This window comes from Bubalus kerabau, chromosome 9 (assembly GCF_029407905.1).
Source record: "Bubalus kerabau isolate K-KA32 ecotype Philippines breed swamp buffalo chromosome 9, PCC_UOA_SB_1v2, whole genome shotgun sequence".
Lineage (NCBI taxonomy): Eukaryota > Metazoa > Chordata > Mammalia > Artiodactyla > Bovidae > Bubalus > Bubalus kerabau.
In genome coordinates, this window is record NC_073632.1 from 25,602,670 (window position 1) to 25,627,183 (window position 24,514).

At 39.6% G+C, this 24,514-nt stretch overlaps 1 long non-coding RNA gene across 1 annotated transcript; it reads left to right on the top strand.

Moving 5' to 3' along the window:
- The first annotated feature begins 16,788 nt into the window (after window positions 1–16,788).
- LOC129659974 (uncharacterized) lies at window positions 16,789–18,534 on the top strand. The gene is made up of 2 exons (XR_008718268.1): window positions 16,789–16,921; window positions 18,384–18,534. It is a non-coding gene; the product is annotated as an uncharacterized LOC129659974 (long non-coding RNA).
- The last annotated feature ends 5,980 nt before the right edge of the window (window positions 18,535–24,514 follow it).

Sequence of the window (24,514 nt, forward strand, 5' to 3'; positions counted from 1 at the left end):
AGAACCTGTGCCATCAGCGTCAGGCATGAGTGAAACTGCAGCTTGCCCTCCGTCTCCTAATGCTGATGATCCTTCAGCTCTGCCATCTCCCACCCCTTCTCCCTCCTCTAGTCAGTAACTCTTCTTGCCTGTTCACTGGATGCCAGCCTCTGTATGCCAGCTGTTGTACTACACTACTGTACTTTCCAAGCTACTGTACTTTAAAATTAAAATGTTCTCTTTAATTTCTGTGTTTGTTTTTTATGTATTATTTATGTGAAAAGTATTATAAACCCATTACAGTACAGTACTATATAGCTGATTGTGTTAGTTGGGTACCTAGGCTAACTTTGTTAGACTTACAAAGAAATTAAACTTATGAATGGAATTTGTTCTTATGTAGGAGACAGCATAAAGAGGATCTGAGAAGGAGGCTGGGTCTGTATGATCAAGGGAAGGTGTTTATTAAGGTGATATTGAGAGATGCTGATTTTATGATGAGTAAGACAGATGAGATTCACCTCGGTCACAGGTGGTTTCAGTCACCTCTATAATAATTAATCAGTGCTAATGCTTGACATTGAGATTATTTGAATATCAACCCCACCTTATGCAAATCTAACAGGTAAATTTTAGTGACAGAGGAGTTAAATTCAGCATCAAAGTCCTTGAGTAGGTGAGAGGCTAGTGAAGTAATGGAAGGACTGGCCATTCACACCAACATGTCCAAGTTCATCATCCTATCAGCAGGAAAGACACTGACAGGCACAGAAATAAGGAGAGGGAAAGATGTGCGATGGGGAAATGAGGAATTTCTCTCTGATTGTTCTTCTTTAAGCAGAGACATAATCTAGTCAAGGTCATCATCTGACTGTGGTAAAGGCAGAAGGTGCTGGAGTCTGAGGAGTGAGGTGAAGATTGCAAAGGAAAGAGTACCCTCAAGAAGTAGCCTGGTTTCTGTAACAGCAGGAAGAGGAAAACTTTGAAAGAAGAAGATTAGCACATAGGAGATTTTGTATAACAGCCTATGAGTTCCAAAGGAGCAGTAGAGGGTTTAGGGAAGTGTTGTTTCAATTTTTATTGTATATTGAAGTATAGTTGATTTACAATGTTGTGTTAGTTTCAAGTGATTCTGTTACACATATACATATATCTATTTTTTTCAGATTCTTTTCCAGGGCAGTGGTCTTCAACACTGGCTGTATCTTAGAATCAACTGGAAGTGAAAAATACACCACTAATGAAAGAAATCAAAGATGCCACAATTAGATGGAGAAATGTACCATGTCCATGGATTGGAAGAATCAATATAGTGAAAATGGGTATATTACCCAAAGCTATCTATAGATTCAATACAATTCCTATCAAGTTATTTTTCACAGAACTAGAACAAATAATTTCACAATTTGCATGGAAACACAAAAAAACCCCTCAAACAGCCAAAGCAATCTTGAGAAAAAAGAATGGGACTGGAAGAATCAACCTGCCTAACTTCAGACTATACTACAGAACCACAGTCATCAAGACAGTATGGTAGAGTCACAGAGACAGAAATATAGATCAGTGGAACCAAATAGAAAGCCCAGAGATAAATCCACACACCTATGGACACCTTATCTTTGACAAAGGAGGCAAAAATATACAACAGAGAAAAGACAATCTCTTTAACAAGTGATGCTGGAAAAACTAGTCAACCACCTGTAAAAGAATGAAACTAGAACACTTTCTAACACCATACACAAAAATAAACTCAAAATGGATTAAAGAGCTAAATGTAAGACCAGAAACTATAAAACTCTTAGAGGAAAACATAGGCAGAACACTCTCTGAACATAAATTACAGGAAGATCCTCTATGACCCACCTACCAGAGTAGTGGAAATAAAACAAAAATTTAAAAATGGGAGGACTTAATTAACTTAAAATCTTCTGCACAATGAAGGAAACTATAAGCAAGGTGAAAAGGCAGCCATCAGAATGCGAGAAAGTAATAGCAAATGAAACAATTGACATAGAATTAATCTCCCAAATATACAAGCAGCTCATGCAGCTTGATACCAGAAAATTAAATGACCCAATCCAAAAATGGGTCAAAGAACTAAACAGATATTTCTCCAGAAAAGACATGTAGATGGCTAACAAACATATGAAAAGATGCTCAACATCGCTCATTATCAGAGAAATGCAAATCAAAACCACAATGAGGTACCATCTCACGCCAGTCAGAATGGCTGCCATCAAAAAGCCTACAAATCATCAATCCTGGAGAGGGTGTGGAGAAAAGGAAACTTTCTTACACTGTTGGCTGGAATGAAAACTAGTACAACCACTATGGAGAAGAGTGTGGAGATTCCTTAAAAAACTGGAAATAGAGCTGCCACACAACGCAGCAATCCTACTGCTGGGCATGCACACCAAGGAAACCAGCCTTGAAAGAGACACGTGTACCCCAGTGTTCATTGCAGCACTATTACAATAGCTAGGGCATGGAAGCAACCTAGATGTCCATCAGCAGATGATAAGCAAGTTGTGGTACATATACACAATGGAATATGACTCAGCTATAAAAAAGAACACATTTGAGTCAGGTCTCATGAGGTGGATGAAACTGGAGTCTATTATACAGAGTGAAGTAAGTCAGAAAGAGAAACACCAATGCAGTATATTAATGCATATACATGGGATTTAGAAAGACAGTAATGATGATGCTGTATGCAAGACAGCAAAAGAGACACAGATGTAAATAACAGACTTTTGGACTATGTGGGAGAAGGCAAGGGTGGAAAAATATGAGAGAACAGCACTGAAATATGTAAGATAGACGACCAGTGCAAGTTCAAAACATGAAGCAGGGCACTCAAAGCTGGTGCTCTGGGACAACCCTGAGGAATGGGATGAGGAGGGAGGTGGGAGGGGGTTCAGGATGGGGGGAAACATGTACACTTGTGACTGATTCATGTGTGGCAAAAACCACAATAATGTAAAATAATTAGCCTCCAATTTAAATAAATTAAATTTTAAAAAAGAAAAGAAAAATACACCAGTTCCTGCTATGTTGGGTCTTGGTTGTAGCATGAGGGATCTTTGATCTTCCTTGTGACATACAGAAACTTTCTTTTTTTAGTTTCAGCATGGAAACTCTTAGTTGAAGCACGTGGGACCTAGTTCCCTGACCAGGAATTGCACCCAGGCACCTTGCATTAGGAGTTCAGAGTCTTAGCCGTTGGATCGCCAGGGAACACCCCAGGTGTTAAATTTTTTAAAAGCTTTTCACCCTATGCTGTGTGATAGAGTGAGGGGGTAAGGGTGTCCTAGGAGCATGAATAAAGTAGGGGAAGACAGAGGGAGGGTTGGCTTGTGGATCCCAGACCTCCTGGGTGGGAGAGAAGTTGATGTAGGCAATGTAATGATGAGAAGCTCCTAATGAACTTTTCATTCAAGATCTAGGTAGTTAAGAGTTTTAAAGCAAAGTAGGCACCACCCTTATGGCAGAAAGTGAAGAGGAACTAAAAAGCCTCTTGATGAAAGTGAAAGAGGAGAGTGAAAAAGTTGGCTTAAAGCTCAACGTTCAGAAAACTAAGATCATGGTATCTGGTCCCCTTACTTCATGGGAAATAAATGGGGAAACAGTGGAAACAGTGTCAGACTTTATTCTTTTGGGCTCCAAAATCACTGCAGATGGTGACTGCAGCCATGAAATTAAAAGACGCTTACTCCTTGGAAGGAAATTTATGACCAACCTAGATAGCATATTGAAAAGCAGAGACATTACTTTGCCAACAAAGGTCCGGCTAGTCAAGGCTATGGTTTTTCCAGTGGTCATGTATGGATGTAAGAGTTGGACTGTGAAGAAAGCTGAGCGCCAAAGAATTGATGCTTTTGAACTGTGGTGTTGGAGAAGACTCTTGCGAGTTCCTTGGACTGCAAGGTGATCCAACCAGTCCATTCTGAAGGAGATCAGCCCTGGGATTTCTTTGGAAGGAATGATGCTAAAGCTGAAACTCCAGTACTTTGGCCACCTCATGTGAAGAGTTGACTCATTGGAAAAGACTGTGATGCTGGGAGGGATTGGGGGCAGTAGGAGAAGGGGACTACAGAGGATGAGATGGCTGGATGGCATCACCGACTTGATGGACCTGAGTCTGAGTGAACTCCGGGAGTTGGTGATGGACAGGGAGGCCTGGCGTGCTACGATTCATGGGGTCGCAGAGTCAGACACGACTGAGCAACTGAACTGAACTGAACTGAGGCACATAATAGATATTTATGGCCCTTTCCTTCCCACTCCAGTACTCTTGCCTGGAAAATCCCATGGACGGAGGAGCCTGGTGGGCTGCAGTCCATGGGGTCGCTAAGGGTCGGACACGACTGAGCGACTTCACTTTCACTTTTCACTTTCATGCATTGGAGAAGGAAATGGCAACCCACTCCAGTCTTCTTGCCTGGAGAATCCCAGGGACGGAGGAGCCTGGTGGGCTGCCGTCTATGGGGTCGCACAGAGTCGGACACGACTGAAGCAACTTAGCAGCAGCAGCAGCAGCCTTTCCAAGCTTCCTTTTTTAAAAAGAAAAAAAAAAAATACATAAGAAACCCAAAATTATGTAATCTATGATAAATATATTTTCTTCCAAACAGACTGTCTCATTGGTAGGTACTTGATAACAACACGTGTTTTATCTACTCATTTTTGATATTTTTGAATACTACCAAGGATACCGTTTATCCCATTAGGATAGAGAAAATAGATATGATTCATTTAAATTTGTTTCCATTTCCTCAATGTAAATGAAATGTCTATATATATTTTTAAAAAAAAAGCATCTTGGTTTGCAAATCAAATGGTCTATAATAATACCTATTTCAAAATTAGATCTCTCTGGGAAATTCCCTGATTGTCCAGTGGTTAGGACTTTGCTTTCACTGCTGAGGGCCTGGGTTTTTTCCTTGGTCAGGTAACTAAAATCCCACAAGCCATGTGGCACAATTAGATCTGTCTCAAAGTTTCTCTTAGAATTATTTAATAGATTCTCATCAACTTTAGTGGACTCATCAGAGCTGTGAATGAGGACACAGCAGCAGCTCAGGAGCCCCCCAAACAGAAAATCAAAAGGCTATAGATGTGGATACTTGAGGTTCTCTAGCATCTGTCTTGAATTTCTAGGAGTCAAATTATTTTTGTTTTTGTTTTGTTTTTGCGTTTTGAAAAAAGTTATCCTCTTTTATCCTTTCCTCCCGTTCCTTCCCTCCCTCCCTCCTCTTCTCCATCTGCTCGAAGATGATCCAACCTAGGTGAAGCACGGGGTGATCTGCATTGTTGATAGTAACACGATTTCTTTATCCACACCTCCAATTCTTTAATTCCTTCTCCTAGACCTAATATTTGGAAGGGCAAGGATTTCATTTTTTATCCTGCATGGGTCACAGTCCTGATATATAGCACTGTCTCAAAATATTTTTAAAAATTAGTTAAATGAATAAAGGAATAAATTCCCACCTCTGATCTTTCTCCAGAAGCAGCCTTCAAAATAGGTAGTTAACTCTCCACCCTGGTCAAACCCATGTTTTACTTATCTTAGAAAGCCTGTAAGTTTTATGCTACCTTCATTTGAATTATTTAAAGCACTTTATAATAGAGAGTTGATGCTTCCAGTGCACATGGAATTAATCCCATCCTTTCTAGACTTGCCTCAGCTCTTGAGGCAAGAAGCCCTATTTCAGTAAATAGCTTTGTCTACTGTGCCAGCAGGCCTCAGGCTTAAAACAAATTAATGCTCCTCCGAAGAGGGAAGACACTATTTTTCACTGTTACTCAGGGATATGCATCACTGGCCTGAACATTCTCCTGACTAGAGATTGGTTGTGTAATAAATGACGATAATTCCTTACAGAAGAGCCGTGAAGCAATATGAGGAGAGGGGCTTGTCTCTGGAGGAGTCTTCAGTGTGACATTTCTTCACCGTGTCCCAAACCAGTCACCCCATTTCCCCAAATACCTGCATTTAAAACAGCTGAAAGTGAAAGTTTAAAAAGATCTAAATCTTTTACAAAAATTTTATTAAACTACAGTTGATTTACAATGCTGTGTTAATTTCTACTGTACAGCAAAGTGATTCAGTTATATATATGTGCACATGTGTGTGTGCTAAGTCACTTCATTCATGTTTGACTTTTTGTGACCCCATGGGCTATAATCCACCAGGCTCCTCTGTCCATGGGATTCTCCAGGCAAGAATACTGGAGTGGGTTGCCATGCCCTCCTCCAGGGGATCTTCCCAACTCAGGGATCAAACCATGTGTCCTGTAGCTCCTGCATCGCAGGCAGATTCTTTACCACTGTATATATGCATTATTTTTCATATTTTTTCATTATAGTTTAGCACAGGATATTGAATATAGTTCTCAGTGCTATTCAGTAGGACCTTGTTGTTTACCCACGTCATATATAATAGTTCACATCTGCTACTTCCAAACTCCCAATCCTTACCCTCCTTAACTCCCCACCCCTTGGCAACTGCAAGTCTGTGTTCTATGTCTGTGAGCCCGTTTCTGTTGTGTAGATAAGTTCACTCATGTCATATTTAAGATTCCACATATAAGTGGTGTCATATGATATTTGTCTTTGTCTGATTTACTTGACTTACTATGATCATTTCTAGGTCCATCCATGTTGCCGCAAATGGCATTATTTCATTCTAAAAGAAAAAACAAATAGTACTTCGCTCAAGACTGCTTGACTGTCTCTGGGTGCATGAGAGGCAAGTCACTTCCCCACCACAGAGTGGGTGGAGTAAACCAGAAAGGCGCCTGACACTGACATTCAGCATAAGCCCAAGTCTCTGTGTGCTCAGGAGACCAAGGAGCCAAGGAGAAGCAGACCATATTCCAAGCAGATAGCTGCCTGGGAATAAAATGCCACATGTCATCAGTTAAGCAAAAACCCATCTCTCATCTGTCCTTGAAATCCATTACTACAGCACAAAGTCAAGAAACACACGAGAGTTACTTTGATTGTGAACCCAAGGGGATTTCATCATACTAATAGTATTTATATTCTCTGAGGCAAAAGTAGTACATTAAACAAAATATACCTTTTTTGGGCAGCCAAGAGCACACATAAGGATCAAGAATATAATTATCAAGAATATGACTTTTGGCAAAAAATTTATTTTTGATGAGTTGGAGTAAAGTCATAATGTTGTACCAGTCAATTCCCAAAGTCACAAAATTAGTGAAAAGAAGCTTTCTTTTATTAAAATTTTACAGTTGAGAATTTTAAGAATGGAGACAGCTTTGAAAGATGAGCTCAAGAAATTCAGGAGTACATTTTTTTTCCTTCCAGATTGAGGTGGTGTAGTGTCTTCTTGGAGAAGGCAATGGCACCCCACTTTGGTACTCTTGCCTGGAAAATCCCATGGATAGAGGAGCCTGGTGGGCTGCAGTCCATGGGGTCGCTAAGAGTCGGACACGACTGAGTGACTTCACTTTCACTTTTCACTTTCATGCATTGGAGAAGGAAATGGCAACCCATTCCAGTGTTCTTGCCTGGAGAATCCCAGGGATGGGCGAGCCTGGTGGGCTGCCTTCTATGGAGTCGCACAGAGTCAGACATGACTGAAGCGACTTAGCAGCAGCAGCAGCAGTGTCTTCTTGGTTATCAAAATACTCATGGCTTTGGGACTTTGGAATAGTAAATATTCATGATCTGAAACAGCATGATACATAACTGTATGACTTTAATTACATAAAACGGATACTTAGTTGTGAAAATGCACAAATGAGACCTAGAAGGACAGATCAAACAGTAGACTGTGATTATGAATGACTTTGTTTTTTCCTTCCTGTGTCTTTTGGTTTATGTATGCACATTAACTTCTAAGAAATAAATGTTATTTAAAAAACCTTTAAAAATTGATGCTTATTTAGCTTTTTGTCTAATTATAAAATATAGCCAACCTATATACAAGGAAAATCTGAACAAAATCATTGCCATCTGTGTTTAATGTTTAGAGGATGCCTTTTACCTTTATATTTAATTCGGGTTTACAACCTCAAAGATTATTCACAATGAATTTCAGCTTTAATATATTCTTCAGAATCATGCACCTGTGATACCTCATAAATTTATGCACAATAATAACACTCAGCATTTACATGAAGCTTTTCATCTTCAAAGCACATTATGCACATTAGGAAATTCATCATCTCAACACCCATATTAGGAAGGTAAGTATTGTTATCTCCATTTTACAGATAGAGAAACTGAACAAGACAAGTCATCCATAGGCATAATTACAAGGGAGCTTTAATTGTATGAGGGGGTAGGGTTATGAATATTTATATTCTGTTTTAAAATTTATAAAACTAAGAGAGCATTAAATTATTATCTTGAAAATTTTCTATACATGAGTCCCTACTCTTGCCCCAGAAGCACAAACATAAACTCAAAATTTGGTGTAAAGTTTAAAAATAAGATAGAGATAATTTATCTGTCTACCAACTCAACTTCCTCATAGTTTCTAAACAGGTTCTAAACTTAAAAAAAAAAAATTACTCACTATATTTAGTGATAAGGTAGTGCAAGTGGTAAAGAACCCATCTGCCAATGCAAGAGACATAAGAGGTACAGGTTTGATCCCTGGGTCAGAAAGATCCCCTGGAGGAGGGCATGCAACCCACTCCATTTTCCTTGCCTGGAGAATCTCATGGATAGAGGAGCCTGGAGGGCTATAGTCCATAGGGTTGCAAAGAGTTGGAAATGATTGAAGTGACTTAGCATGAAGCATTCATATGTAGTGGTAAGAGGCCTGACTTGTATCTTGCTTCTTGCACTTACCCAACCAAAATTGTTAAGAATTTTCTTCTTCACATGTTTTTTTTTTTTTTTTGAAAACTTGGGATTCTCATGTTTTAAGAGGTTGTTTATTGAAACTCATTCAAAATGCAATGATTTGTATTGAGTACTTCAACATTTGCAGCACTATGCAGCTATTTATATATATCTGCTTCAGTCTCAGTGTTATTTGCAGCATGTAAATGTAGCTGTTTTCCAGTCATGTCTGCTTATCAACATGTATTGTTCACGTTCGAGATGATACTGAATCCATTGTTATGATACCAACATATGAATCTCATAAGATGCCATGACCTGTTGAAATGGTTGTTTTGAGAAACATAGCCTTGGAGCCCTTATTAACATTTAATTGCCAGAAAAGAACACCATTGTCTTAGGCAGTTTCCCTTTACTGGAAACTTTATCCATCTCTTTACTAGATCGGTGTGTGGGAAACTCTTCTCAATCCTCTGTGGTGACCCAAATGGGAAGTAAATCTAAAAAAGAGGGGAGATATACAATTGACTCAGTTTGCTGTACAGCAGAAGCTAATATAACATTGTAAACAACTATGTGTGCTCAGCACTCAGTCACTCAGTGTTGTCCGATTCTTTGAGATCCCATAGATTGCAGCCTGCCAGGCTCCTCTGTCCATGGAATTTTCCAGGCAAGAATCCTGGAGTGGATTTCTACTCCAAAAGCAACTATAAACTCCTAAAAAAATAATTTTAAAAATAAAAAACTAAACAAACAAAAACAAGATCATGTGCAGGTTTTATCAGAGAGTGTTCATCAAATGGAAAAATACCTTCAAAGGAGCAAAGGAAACAGGACTGGGCTGAGGGAGAAGCAGCTCTGTAATGCAGTTAACAGTAGAGACTCAGGGGTGAGTTGAAGCTGGGATGGACTTTTTAACATGTTCCAATTCTGGGCAAGGAGACTGGGTCTCGTTCCCAAATAAGCCAGTCTTAGGATGCTCTTGTGGCACAAACTTAATCTGGGTCTGGCAGCTTTCTTCAGCTAAAGAGGGACTTTCAGAGAGGGAATCAATGCTGGGCAATCAGCAGTTCATAGCATCCACTACACCAATGTAAAGAAGCAACTTATGCTCTGGACCCTAGCCCAGAGATAAAACTTGGGCTCTGGTAAGACTCTCATTATACCCTGTGTCAATGCAAAATTTAAAGGTGGCTGATAAGAGAAGCAAAGAAGAAATGTGAAAAGATTGGGAGGGTGGGCACCCAGAATACATACAGCACACAGGAAAACATGCTGCTACACAAAATTATCACTAAATTTCCCTCCTCTTCGCACTGAGAAGATACAGTTAATTTACTGGCCAAAGGAACTATGACCAAGAATTTGACCCCAAAGACTGAAGCAGGAATAAGTTATTCCACAAAAAGTTACTTTGAAAAAAGATTCCCAGAAATTTAAAGCGGAGCCAAAAATAATGATCATGTAGTGTCAAACACAGAGATAGCAAGACCAAAATGAAGTCCTGGGAACAATAACAGGCAGGAATAAACTCAAGAGTTGAATAAAATTAAACATGAACTAGAAGAAAATGGACAGAAAAGAATATAACCCCTGCAAAGTGTCATGAATTGTTTCAGAGCATCTTCAGACTGACCTGGTTAGACATTGAGCATAAGTTGTAGTACAGGGCTAGGGCAGAAAGTTATAGGATAGATTTTTTCCAAAAAGGAAGAAGAATTTTATGTGCAAAAGAAGGGCCTTACTTGCTGAGCACTCATCAACCTGTAAGCTTCACTAAGAAAATATATAATGGCAATGATATAAAAAAGAAGAGCAAGTTCAAACATGTTAATGAGAGAGCTATAACATAGGAGAAGTGAAGTGAAGATTGAAAATCATCTTGCTGTTTTTATGAAACTATTCTCCATCCATCCATAGATAGGATCTGGGCACCTGGATAAAATTAGGATAAAAAGCTCTGTCCGTTAATTTCCTAAAGAAGGCAGAACATTCACATCTCTTTGGTAAGCTTCCTGCCTTTTTCAAGCAGGACACTGTGAGGTCAGCCGATTTCTGCATTTTGCTTTTCTTCAAACATGTTAGACCTTTTAAATTGCTTTGATAGAGTATATGCTCTGAAGCTTAGTACAGAGAAAGCAATTGCTCAAAGAAGATTTGAACAAAAGGATCTATTACAAGGAGTGTGTAAATGAACTTGCAGTGGTTTTAAACAGGTCATTCCATTGGACCTGTTATAGGCTCTTACAGGGCTCAGAGTGTTTACTAAAGTAGCAAAGTATTTCAAACACTAGTTCCCATTAAATGGATACTGGTTTTATTCAGTGCCTCTGACCTCTGAGCTTGACCATGACTCTTTATAAGTGGAAGCTTAAACTGCCATCTGTAGCATAAAATACAAGTATGTGGGTGTTACAAAAGCATTCTATCTCTGTGCAGGATGGCTCTGGGGAGAGTTCACTGCCCACAGTATCTTTTATCTGTGAGTCACAGTTCCTGGCAAGGGCAGTTTCAGGGTGACCTTTAGTAGACATGAGTGGTGAAGTCAACATGTGTTCTTTGTTGGGAGTTTAGTGGACAAGTAGCATGTGACCAAAGTTCCCAGCACAGTCTGCTGCAATTAGCTGTCTGTTTCTAAGCCTCAGCAAGGAAGCCCAGAACTGAAATGGAGAATAATCTCTGCAGGCACAGCAGAGAGGATAAAGCGGACCACATATATTAAAAATGAACATAGCCGCATTGCGCAAATGGTAAAGCACCTGCCTGCAATGCAGGAGACCAGGGTTCAATCCCTGGGTTGAGAAGATCCTCTGGAGAAGGAAACGGCAACCCACTCCAGTATTCTTGCCTGGAGAATCCTATGGGCAAAGAAGGCTGTTTGGCTACAGTCCGTGGGGTCTCAAAGAGTTGGACACACCTGAGTGACTAACACACAAAGTAGAGATAATACTTCTCAATATTGTAAAGTTAAAAAAAATAAAAATAAAAAAATTAAAAAAAATTTTTTAAATGTTCAGGTTGGAGAAATACTGGATGCAAACTTAAAAGAAATATTCAATAAAATCCATTTATGGGAGTTCTAATTTCTTAGGAGTAACAAAATCCTTATTATACAGTGAAAACATTAATCAAAAGTCATACCACGCCATAGCTGGAAGAGGCCTTCAAAATGGCCTTGTTCTCTTTTTCCTAATAAACAAACTGAAGTGCAAAGAGGTAAGTTGATTTGCCCAAAGTATCTCAGCTTGTTAGAGGTTGGCTTGAAACTAGAAAGCAGTCTTTTCTAGACCCTTCCAATCAGGGTTCAGGTTACCTCAAACTTGACCCTTCACCAGGAGGACTTCCTATAATAAGAGAATCATGTCTCCAGGCTTGCTTTATCCTAATCACAGTCATTGATGAAGCATGTGCATTTCATTGCACATGACTGAATTTAATTCAATGGGATTGAATTGAATCATTGAGTCTTTGTAATAAGAGCATATAAAGATTATAATTTCTTACCAAGGTAAGAACAGATGCTCTTATTGACATAAAGTCCCTAAGTCAAGACCCCCACTGTATCTTCATGTGTCCTTCATGACAGACTAAAAAGAGCTGAATCTGCACAGAAGAATGCACTGAATTCCTGATACAGAAAAATCTCAGGATATAATAAAATTGCAGTTATTTTGTCATTAAGTTCCAGAGCAATTTATTATACAATTTGTAAGTGACATACTCCTCTGAAATTTGAAAAGTCTATAATACTTTCACATGTGATTATACACAATGTTGGCACTAAATGAAATGACTTAAATGAAAAGCCATTTAGGTCATCTGTGGCTCTGCTATGTATGGCTGATTTCATGGACATGACCCTAAAATGACTAGTTTGTGAACACAGAAATGAGCAAAAGGTATAATATGATTCTACTCTAGCATTATATTTTTCTCTAATGCGAAAATTGAGTGGTGGGTAAATAAAGATCATGCCTGAATCTAGGGGGCTGAGGAAAAGAGACACTTTCCAGAGTCTGGCGATTGGATTCCACTCTTCTATTAACAATTAGGGTTACTGCACTTAATTAAAGATCAATTTAGATCTTTGATTCTTAATTTCTTTATTATAAAATGAGATGACTATATGATCTTTTTGTCCCTTCCGGTATTTTCATTCCAATATGTTGTGTTACTTCTCTGTATTCAAGAGGCAAAGCAAATCTATGAAGATACTACTTTGAGAAAAAGTAAATTTTTTTGTGTCTGTGGTTCTCAAAACACAGCCAGCATAATAATAGGACCAATTCTATTGGGAGCTCTGAGTTGCTCAAAACATATAAGACCCCAACATAGTTTAGGCTTTAGAGGTAAGAAAAAGTCCACATATTTAATAATTTGGCATAAATAGACATCATTCTTCAAACTATGCATTTTGACATTTTCTGCTGCATTACTTATCTATGTGGCAATGAAAGGTACATTTGTATTTCAGAAAGTCACTAAGAACTTATCAGAGATGAGTTTAAGTTCTTTATTATAGAACATATGAATTTAGGAGCTTGTATTTTTTAACTCAAAATACAGAAAACTCAATTCACACTTGCTTAACCAGAGAGGAACTTTTTTGGCTTACAGGTTTGAACAGTTCAAGAGGTGGGTTAACTATAGGCAAGACTTGTTTCAGACGTTCAGATAAAATAGATAACTAACAAGGACCTACTCTCCTACCGTATATCACAGTAAGCTCTATTCAATATTCTGTAAAAACGTATATGGGAAAAGAATCTGAAAAAAGAAGGATTATATTGTAAATGTATAACTGAATCACTATGCTATCCACCTGAAACTAACACAGCACTGTAAATCAACTACATTCCAATAAAGTTATTAAAAAGGTTATCATGACCCTGTGCTCTAACCTGTTTATCTTTCTTTAGTTCATTCTCAGGTTGCCCATGGTAGCAAGGTGGCTGCAAGAAGCCTCTGGCTTACAACCCCCTTCCAGCTTCAAGACAGTAAGGAAAACAAAGTACCTCTACTGCAACTCTAGGGGAAAAGTCTCATTGCTCCTCATGGTCTTTGATTTCATCACATGCTCTTTCTTATACCAAGCAGTGTGGTCAAAGAATTGCACATTCAGATTAGAAAGACCTGAGTCCCACATTCACCCCAGGAACAGTTGTGAAGCCTTATGTGAACAGATGGCTTAAATTCAGGACAAGGATGGGTATATACAGCAAAATCAGGGTGCCTGATTCATGCTTAGTCACTCAGCTGTGTCTGACATTTTGCAATCCTGTGGATGGTAGACCATCAGGCGCCTCTGTCCGTGGAATTCTCCAGGCAAGACTGGAGGTTGCCATTCCCTTCTCCAGAGAATCTTCTTGATCCAGGGATCGAATCTGGGCCTCCTACTTTGTAGGCAAATTCTTTACCATTTGAGCCACCAGGCAGAACATGGGAAGCTAGCTGATGGGTGGCAACAACAAAATCTGTCTATCAAACCATGACTTCAATACTGTTTTTAAAAACCTTTTTATTTCAAATTTAATATGATTTGCTCTTCTGCCTTTACAGGCAAGTAGCAAAAGTTTTCTGCAATATACAGTATAAACCAACCTGTACTGATAATTACAATAGGGTTGTTTACTAACATTGGTTCAACTAAAAGCTTATGTGAAACTCAGGCTTATAAATATTGAACATTTATGGATAAAGTAGGGGTAGGTGGAAATCCTGCATATCAACATCCCTGTAACACTATAGTGTAGAAAACATGAGAAGACTTCAAATAAATGTCTGGTTTTCACACAGCACCACTACTAGAGTAAGACAGATGCTCTTGTTTGAGTTCAGTTCAGTCAGTCAGTCGTGTGCGACTCTTTGCAACCCCATGGACTGCAGCACGCCAGGCCTCACTGTCCATTGCCAACTCCCGGAGTATACTTAAACTCACATCCATTGAGTCAGTGATGCCATCCAACCATCTCATCCTCTGTCATCCGCTTCTCCTCCCGCCTTCAGTCTTTCCCAGCATCAGGGTCTTTTCCAATGAGACAGTTCTTCGCATCAGGTGGCAAAAGTATCGGAGTTTCAGTTTCAGTATCAGTCCTTCCAATGAATATTCAGGACTGATTTCCTTTAGGATGGACTGATTGGATCTCCTTGCAGTCCAAGGGACTCTCCAAGAGTCTTCTGCAACACCATAGTTCAAACTCATCAATTCTTCGGTGCTCAGCACTCTCAAGAGTCTTCTCCAACACCACAGTTCAAAAGCATCAATTCTTAGGCACTCAGCTTTCTTTATAGTCCACCCATACATGACTACTGGAAAAATCATAGCTTTGACTAGACAGGCCTTTGTTGGTAAAGTAATGTCTCTGCTTTTTAATATGGGTTTGTCATAGCTTTTCTTCCAAGGAACAAGCATCTTTTAATTTCATGGCTGCAGTCACCATCTGCAGTGATTTTGGAGCCCCAAAAAATAAAGTTTGTCACTGTTTCCACTGTTTCCCCATCTATTTGCCATGAAGTGATGGGACCAGATGCCATGATCTTAGTTTTCTGAATGTTGAGTTTTAAGCCGACTTTTTCACTCTCCTCTTTCAGTTGTTAGAGTTAAAGGATGCTTTTTCCTCTTCTCCAAAGATTGCCTGAGGGACATCACAGAATTGTGTGCTAGCTCTGAAAGAAACTATGGATGACAATGATTTTGTGAGTGCCTTTATCCAGAGAGCTTTTCTTGTAGATTATGGGGCACTTACAAAATTAATCATCTCAAAGCATGAGTTTGGATAAAAATTGGATTGGAGAATGTGACTCAACCTGGAGGATAAAGGGGGGCTCTTTTCTTCTCTTGCACTGAAGGAAAGACAGAGGATTATAGATGGCAAGTCTAAGCTGACTTACTCACCCATCGTTAAGGAAAAGGGGGCCAATTAGACTGGATGCAGAAAGTAAAAGAAAACAATGGGAAGGTTGGAGAAGAGATGCCTCTGCCAGAGGAAAGATTCCCGGCCTCCCTATTTATCCATGACATTATGGGAAAGAAGTGTTAGGTCTGGTTTTTGCCCTTGACACCATGGCTCCATCCTCTGCTAACCTGGCAAAATGGATGTACCGATTCAGACAAGCCTGACTGAGGAACTCTACTTCTATGAGAAAGAACGTATTGCAGTGTGGAGAAGTGGGTAGAGTATAGCTGCTCACACTCTTCTCCTCACAGAAAGCAGGATAAACAAGAGGAAGAAAGAGAAAGTTTTCCTCAAAAGTTTGGCCCCCAAGAGGCCTTAAATGAGAGAATGGGTATTTGTTGAAAAGTAGTATGGATCCTGTTCTTGGTTAGTGTGGTAGGAAGTGTTATGACTCCAAAGCCGCACATGCCATAATCCTAGAACCTGTGACTATGTTATATTACATGGCAAAAGGGAAATAAAGTTGCAGATGAAATTAAAGTTGCCAGTTCAGTTCAGTCACTCAGTCATGTCTGACTCTTTGCGAACCCCATCCATATATGATTCTCATATCCATACATGACTACTGGAAAAACCACCACTTTGACTAGATGGACCTCTGTTGGCAAAGTAATGTCTCTGCTTTTTAATACACTGTCTAGGATGGTCATAGCTTTTCTTCTAAGGAGTGAGCGTCTTTTAAAGCTGCTAATTAGTTTTCTATAACGCAGGGAGATTATCCTGGGTTTTCCAGATGGGCATGTAATCACAGGAGCTCTTAAAGGCAGAGGAGGGAGGCAGAACATGGAAGGGAAAAAAGAGATGCAACATTCAGAACTGAGAGCACAAGCCTTGCATCTGGAGGAAGGGGACTGTTAGGAGCTGAATTGCAACCCCCACCAAAACTCACTGATTAAACTCCTAACTCCCAGTAGTTCAGAACATGACTACATTTGGAGACAGGACTTTTCAAGAAGTAATTAAGTTAAACTTTGATTATTAGGGCGGGCTTTTATCCAATCTGACTGGTGGCCTCATAAGAACAGGAAATGAGGACACAGACACAGAGGAAGAGCATGTGAACTCAGAGTGGGAGGAGGTCTTCCTCAAGCCAAGGACAGAGGCATCTGAAGGAATCAGTCCTGCCAATACCTGTTCTCAGACATCTGGCCTCCAAAACGGTAATAAAATAAAACTGTGTTGTTTGGGCCATGGTCTACATAACTTTATTATGGTAGCCCTGACAGACAAATACAAGGCAACAAGTTATAAGCAATAAGTGGACTCAACCTGCTCCTAAAGCCACCTCCACGCCTTGCCCCAGACTTACTGCTAAGGGAAAGAAAAGAGGAAAAACAGCCAATATGCCAAACTGAATGTCATTTTCATATTGAAGTAAAAATAGACTAGTAAAAAATAGCATTGACTCTAGTCACAAGGAAGATGTTTGAGGTTTTGCTATATGGCAAGAATATAAAATATTTCAACATATATAATTAAATACATAAGCAGATAGCAAGCATTATCCCCGAGAATGAAGTCCTGGTGAATGACCTTGAATGCCTTCAAATGTTTTACATTGATCAGTCTGCCTATAAAAAGAAATACAATTTTCCTGGGATATAAAAAATATTTAGTAATTTTAAATTTGAGAGGAAAATGTGAGAGAAGCCTTGTGAAGAAGCAAACAGACTCAGAAGAGGGAGCAGAGCTGGGGTACAGGGAGGAAAGTGGTCTTTCTCAAGTATCTTTTTCTTTTATTGTGGTGAGAACACTTAACATGAGATCTACCCTCCTGTTACAGCTTTTTTTTGTTCTTAAAGATTATTTTTATTTCTTTTGGTTTATTATCCCCTTTTAAAAAAAATTAATTTATTTATTTTAATTAGAGGCTAATTACTTTACAATATTGTAGTGGTCTTTGCCATACATTGACATGAATCAATACAGAGTGAAGTGAGTCAGAAAGAAAAACACCAATACAGGGGTATTAACGCATATATACGGAATTTAGAAAGATGGTAACGATGACCCTAATACAGTTTTAAGTGTCAGTTTTGAACATGCACTTGGGAAACCTAGAAGTTGTAACAGCATTCTTGTTATTTCTGTGTGCAAATCTGAGGCTCCACGAGAACCAAGCAGTTCGATAACTGACTCTGTAAGTGAAAACTTAGAGTCTCACTGTATATAGAGATGTACCTTCTCTTTGCCCATCAGTGGACTGTTTAGCATGAGGGTCCAAATCAGGAAAGTGAATCTGGAAGGACTTTTGTAACCACTGAGGTGCCCCTTTTCCTTCCTGTAGGAATGGCTTCACCCTTCTAAGCAGGTAGGAGGTTCAGGCTCACAGCTGTGTTTGAGTCAGCATTCCTCCAGATCTAATCTTCACATTTCATGTCAGAACACTTACATTAATACCTTTGACCACTTTGTATTGTTCATTTTAATAATGAATCTGCTTTAAATGCTACTTTTGATACATAGATATTTTGATCCAGAAACCTTTCCACACCCACCCAGCTTAGAAACTAATAAAAAAATTTAGCCACGCTCCCCAAACAGGAAATGATTCACACCTGTTTTTTAAGGGTTCTTTAAGAGAATGCAGTCAACTCCATTGTCCCTTTCATTTTTTCTCAGAGCTACAACAGGGAATCCTACTTCATCGCAAGCATGAAGCAACACAAGAAAGTTTTCAGATATGATTTACAATCATCACAAGCATCTTGGACAGAAGCTATTGTTATCATTCTAAGATTATAGCCTCAATAAAGTTGACTTATTCAAACAAGTGAATGAGACAAGACCTGGTATTTTCAGCAATGGAGCAGTCGTGCTCAACTCCCCTCCCCACTGGGAAAGGGTTCCCTCAAGGTGACAAATGATTCAGAAGGTCACAGCCCAAGCTCCATAGAGCTTACTGTGTTGAATGTGTTCTACTTCCATTCACTAATGGATAAGAGACAGTACAGTTTGGGCCAAGACACAGAAGCAGATAACACTTCTAATTCATGTGGTTCTGCAATGAAAACATTTCCCTCCTGTTCCCCATGAAAGTGAAAGTATTAGTTGCTCAGTTGTGTCTGATTCTTTGCAACCCTATGGACTACAGCTTGGGACCCCATGGACTGTAGCCTTCCAGTCTCCTCTGTTCATGGAATTTTCCAGGCAAGAATTCTGGAGTGGGTATCCATTCCCTTCTCCAAGGGATCTTCCTGACCGAGGGATCAAACCTGGGTCTCCCGCATGGTGGGCAGATTCTTCACCATCTGAGCCACCAGGGAAGCCATACCGTTCAGCTTTTCCCATTTACCTGTGAATGGACTTTGTCTTCTGGTCTCATAGAAGAGTTTGAGATGGCTCTTATCACAGTTTTCTTGGGATGTTATTTTTTTTTCCTTTTCATGGGTAATGATAATTAAAATTGCCATATAGGAAGTACATATTCGAACCTGAGGTGTTTTAAGTGTTCCTAAAACATTTACTAATAAAGTAAATCTTCACAATCACTCTGTGTGGAGGGTATTTCAGGAGCCCCACTTTATGAGATGAAGACTCTTCGGGAACAGAGGTGTTATACAGCATACTCAGGTTCAAACAGCTCATAATGGAGGATTCAAACCCAAGCAATGTTATTTCAGAGTTTCCATTCATAACCTTGACCCTCTGCAGTGTTGCCAGATCCACTCCACTGCTTTCTCCTGAAGACTCCCTTCTCCTCCACCCCCAGTCTTTCATGCTTTCTTTCCTTGAGGGGTATACCTCTTACCTTCTTCCCTCTAGAGGTGACTTTAAACAGTCATCAAAATATCTTGTCATCTTAAGCAGAAATTGACATGGATGAGGATGGACAGATCACAAGATGTGGCGTCTGTGTCCTTCATCCTGAATCCAGGTGTCTTGCTTGGGCAGGGTCCTTATGTCATCCCGGTTGGTTCATACTCCATCCCTCCACATACACACTCCAAAATCTTGTAGTGTATTGAAAGAGTATCTGGTTTCTGGGGTTTTCCTTCCCCTTTCTTTTCAGGTTTCGTTCTCCCATGTAGAAGCAAGATGAAAGAATAAAGCACCTTCTATATTAGGTAACTGGTGGTCCTTGCACATTCTCCACTTGTTTGGTTCTCTCTGATGTGCTTCTGTGGAGTTTGCATGGGTCGTATGTATGGTCCAGCTTCATTTCAACACTTTGTCTCACTGAAGATCATCTCTCAGAAGGACAGTATTATCTTCTTTTAGCCCTACAAGTAGAACAAGTCCCCAGCCTCCATCTGGTGGGGCTGCACCTTGTTAGGCCTCTTGGAAAATCCCTATGCAAAGTGAAAAATGCCTTCATTGGTTCACTGTAAGTGTGAATTTTTGGTATTGGGTTTGCATAAAATAGAACACATCTATGCTTTATTAGAAACTACAATATGCTGTTGCTAAAATCAATTTTATTAATTCCTAAAGTCATAAAATCTTTTCTAGTCAACGAGTGTTAAACATAGCAGAAAATCTATTACTATTCAGGGGGAAATAGAGTTTTATTTAGGCCTCCTACAAGGATGCCCGTCATAGTGGCTGCAGTGGAAAGTAAGCAGTAGTGTATCCCGTATTCATCTCCAGTGATGAAAGCTGAGATCTCATTACTGGCAAGACCTACATTCAATTAGCCCTTCATTTTGAGGGTGAACGAAACAGAATATAAGATGTATTACCTCCAAGTACAGACCAACATTATTGCACATGGGTAAACATGAATGAATGGGTTTCCTGGTAGCTCTGTGGTTTAGAATCCACCTGCAATTCAGGATCCACAGGAGATGTGGGTTCAATTCCTGGGTCTGGAAGATCCCCTGAAGGAAGACATGGCAACCCACTTCAGTATTCTTGTCTGGACAAACCCCTGGACAAAGGAGCCTGGAGGGCTACAGTCCATAGGGTTGCAATGAGTCAGACATGACTGAAGTAACTTAGCATAAACACATGGGCAAACATGCCTGAATAGGTATACAGAAAGTCTCTAAAGTCCCTTTTACATAAAATAGAGATTAAACAGATTGGCTTTTAAAGAAAATTTGCTTTACTGAGCTCATTATGCCATTTGGATTTGGTAAGACTGATCTCATGGAAGGTGAATGATGACCCTACCACCTCCCTCCACCATCTTTTCTCCCACTTTCTAGTTGAGAGGCTGCAAATCTCTTGCCCTCCTGTGACCCTAGAACACAAAAAAAACCTTGATTCAAGGCAATCAGAAATGTACATTTTCTCAAAAAGAAAAAGAAAAACAAAACAAAACCATGTCCTTCTTAGAAATGGCTGGACATAGAAAGTCTGCAAGAATACATAATGCTACTGAAGGAAACAAAATGTAATTCCTAAATGAAGTCAGACACACATGGATAAGATTCAAAAGAAGAATCATTTTAGCCAATAAGAAGAAACAGAAATTTCCTGAATGTGTATCCTATTATGGGCTAAAATATAAGTGCTGTGGGAATTCCACATGAATGAACTTAGAAATTGTTTTATTTTATATTCTGCTCAATTTTGTATTCTGCAAACTCGCCGAAAGTCCCTAGGGAAAACAAGATGGAACTAGAATCATGGTATGCCAGAACTTAAAGTGTGTTTGTTTGTTTTTTGGCCCCTTTTCCTCTTCTTACAGAGGGGAAGACAGATGCAGAGTTGCTGAGGGTCATCTGGTCAATTTGCGTTGGGTGACTCAGAGCTATCTTTTACCCTTCCTCCATTTCACCTCACTTCTCTGACTGTGTTTAGGTAAGGCTCAGTTCTGCAAGTTTCCAGAGGCTTTTCTTACTCCTATCTTAGCTTTTGAAAAATAGCAGGAAAGGAGGCCATGATCCATAGCTTTTTTTAGATGTTTTCCCAAACACCGTGGGGTTTAGTGATGGCAGTTGGAAGCCTGCCAGTGTCGAAAATCTACACCGTGTTCTGTGTGTTTTCCAGATTCTTTGTGAACTCAGCTACCATTTAAAAGAGGATTTCCTGACTATGCATCTCTCTCTATCAATTCCCAAGTCTCTGACTTCAAAAATATTTTTTCTAAACATCCCTTAAAGAACACCACACTATTTACTGTATTTCTATTGCAACTTGTGAACTCCATGCTTCTTTAGACATATCCTGCCTTAGGTGTGACCTTGAAGTATAACTGCCTTGTTCAATCAATAACATGTTTTTAACAGCTTTCTGTGTATTTGTCTCTGTGCTAAGCACTGAAGGGAGATCCAAAGAACAAGAAAGGCATTCACAGAGCTTTCCATTTATTTTAGATAGAGAAAATAAAAACTTCCAAATGAATTAAAGAACCATTAAGAACTGAACTATGGGGATAAATACAGTAGAATATTAAAAATTTTTAAAGACTCAAGTTTACTCCTTTAAGAAAATTCATAGTGGAAGTAAGACATGGATTGTGACCTGAATAAATGAACAGAATTTGGGGAGTAAGAAAAAAAGCAGGGCATTGTGGAGAGTCAGAGAGGCATGACCAAAGACATAGATGTGGGAATAATTATTGAATCTAAAGAGAGTCTGTCATGCATACTAGTGAACAGGGAAGTAAGTGCAGATGAGAGGTGGGGAGAGCTTGGTCATGAAGTTGGACTGTGCTGTGCTGGGCTAAATCGCTTCAGTCATGTCCAACTCCCTGGAACCCTATAAACTGTCGCCTATCAGGCTCCTCTGTCCATGGGTTTCTCCAGGCAAGAATACTGGAATGGGTTGCCTTGCCCCCCTCCAGGCGATCTTCCCAACCCAGGGATCAAACCTGTGCCTCTTGCATTGGCAGGCAGGTTCTTTACCAGTCACACCACCTGGGAAACCCTGCCTATGGACTAGGAGGTGGCATTTGGATTGGGTACAACAATGACATAATAAAGAGCTACAAGAAAAGTGTTGTTCAAAGTGCAGCCAGCAAACTGCATGTTTGTGCTATGTGCCTTAAGGTGGCATATTTCTGGTATTTCTGTAACCACTTCAGTCTGAAATATGAAACAGTTTCATCAGCCCAAACTGCTCCTGAGTGCCACACTTTTATGGTCAATTTCCTTCATTCATACACGTATTAAAATTCATAGAACTGTGAGCTCAAAAGTCCACTTTACTCAGTGTCAATTTAAAACACAAGCAAAATAAATTCAAGACCATCCTTACCCCAAAAAACAAATGGCACTTCTCTGGGCTCCATATCGCATGTGCGAAAAGCAGAGCCTTTTGCATTGAGACTAGACAAGTGCACTTAAAAAAAACCAGTTCATTGGACTTCCCTGGTGGTCCAGCAGCTAAGACTCTGCATTCCTACACAGGAAGCCTGGGTTCGATCCCTAGTCAGGGAACTAAATTTCACATGCCACAGCTAAGAGTTCGAATGTACATGCTTAGTTGCTCAGTCATGGCAGACTCTTTGAGACCCCATGGACTGTAGCCCACCAGGCTCTTCTGTCCATGGAATTTTTCCAGGGAAGAATACTAGAGTAGGTTGCCATGCCCTCCTCCAGGGAATCTTCCCAACCCAGGTCTCCCGCATGGCAGGCGGATTCTTTACCTTCTGAGCCACCAGGGAAGCCTGGAATTCTCATGCTGTAACTAAAGATCCTACATGCAGCAAATAAGACTCAGTGCAGCCAAATTAATTAATTAATTAAAAAATAAAACAATTTGTACAGTGATAGAGGGTGATAAACACCCTCCAAATCCCGTGTCCTGCCTTTTCAAAATATAACTACATCACTACTTTCATTTTCGGGGTTTGTTTGTCTTTTCAATTGTTCAACTTCTAGCAACATACTTCTATTACCATTTCTTGCTGTATCCTCAATATATGGTATTTTTTTGGCCTATACATTTTTATGATGGGAAATTTGTGCTTTCATGCTCCACTCCAGCTCTGTCCAATCTCTTATTTTTTTGGAAACTGAACCCATTTTTACATTATCAAGTGAGAAGATATTAGCATTCCTTTCTATAGCCACACTTGGTTTTTATGTAATTTATTCTAAAAGTTAGAAATTAACAAGCCGTATGTACATCATTATGTGACTTATTATTTCCTAAGGAAGCAGTGGGAATGCTAGGATTATATGCCTTCTGGACACTAGACTGGATAATACAGCTTATTTATGCTTTACTGCTTTTTGTCACATCCCCAAATGTACCAAAATGTATTTAGCCTTTAATGTGAGCCCTGCATTGTTCTTGGTGATAGGACCTCAGGGTAAACCATAAAGACGATCTCTGCCCTGAGGGAGTTCATGTTAAGATGAGGAGATGAAAAATACACAAAATCAAATGATATTGACTTTTAATGTCAGATAATAATAAATGCGGAAAAGGAAAAAGATGAAGTTAAAGAGGGTAACAGAGAGTAATGGAAAAGCTTTTCCAGAGTAATCAGGTCTCTCTGAAGAGACCTTTGAGCAGAGGGCTAAAGGAAGTGTGGATTGAAGATTTGAGTAAGAAGTGCTTGTCATGTTTAATGAACCAACAAAAGGACATTACTGTTGAAAAAAAGGTGAGAAAGGGAATGATGATAAGACATAAAATTGGAATGGGTACCAGCCAGTAGCCAGAGCATTTAGGTGCTTACGGGCCGTGGAATGGAATTTTGCTCCAATGGGAAGTCATTTTGAGCAAATGAATAACATGTTCAGCTTCATGCGTTAAAAAGATAGCTCTGGGAAACCATCAACAAAATAAAAAGATACAACCTATGGACTGGGAGAAAATATTTGCAAGCACTACTGCAGACAAGGGATGAATTT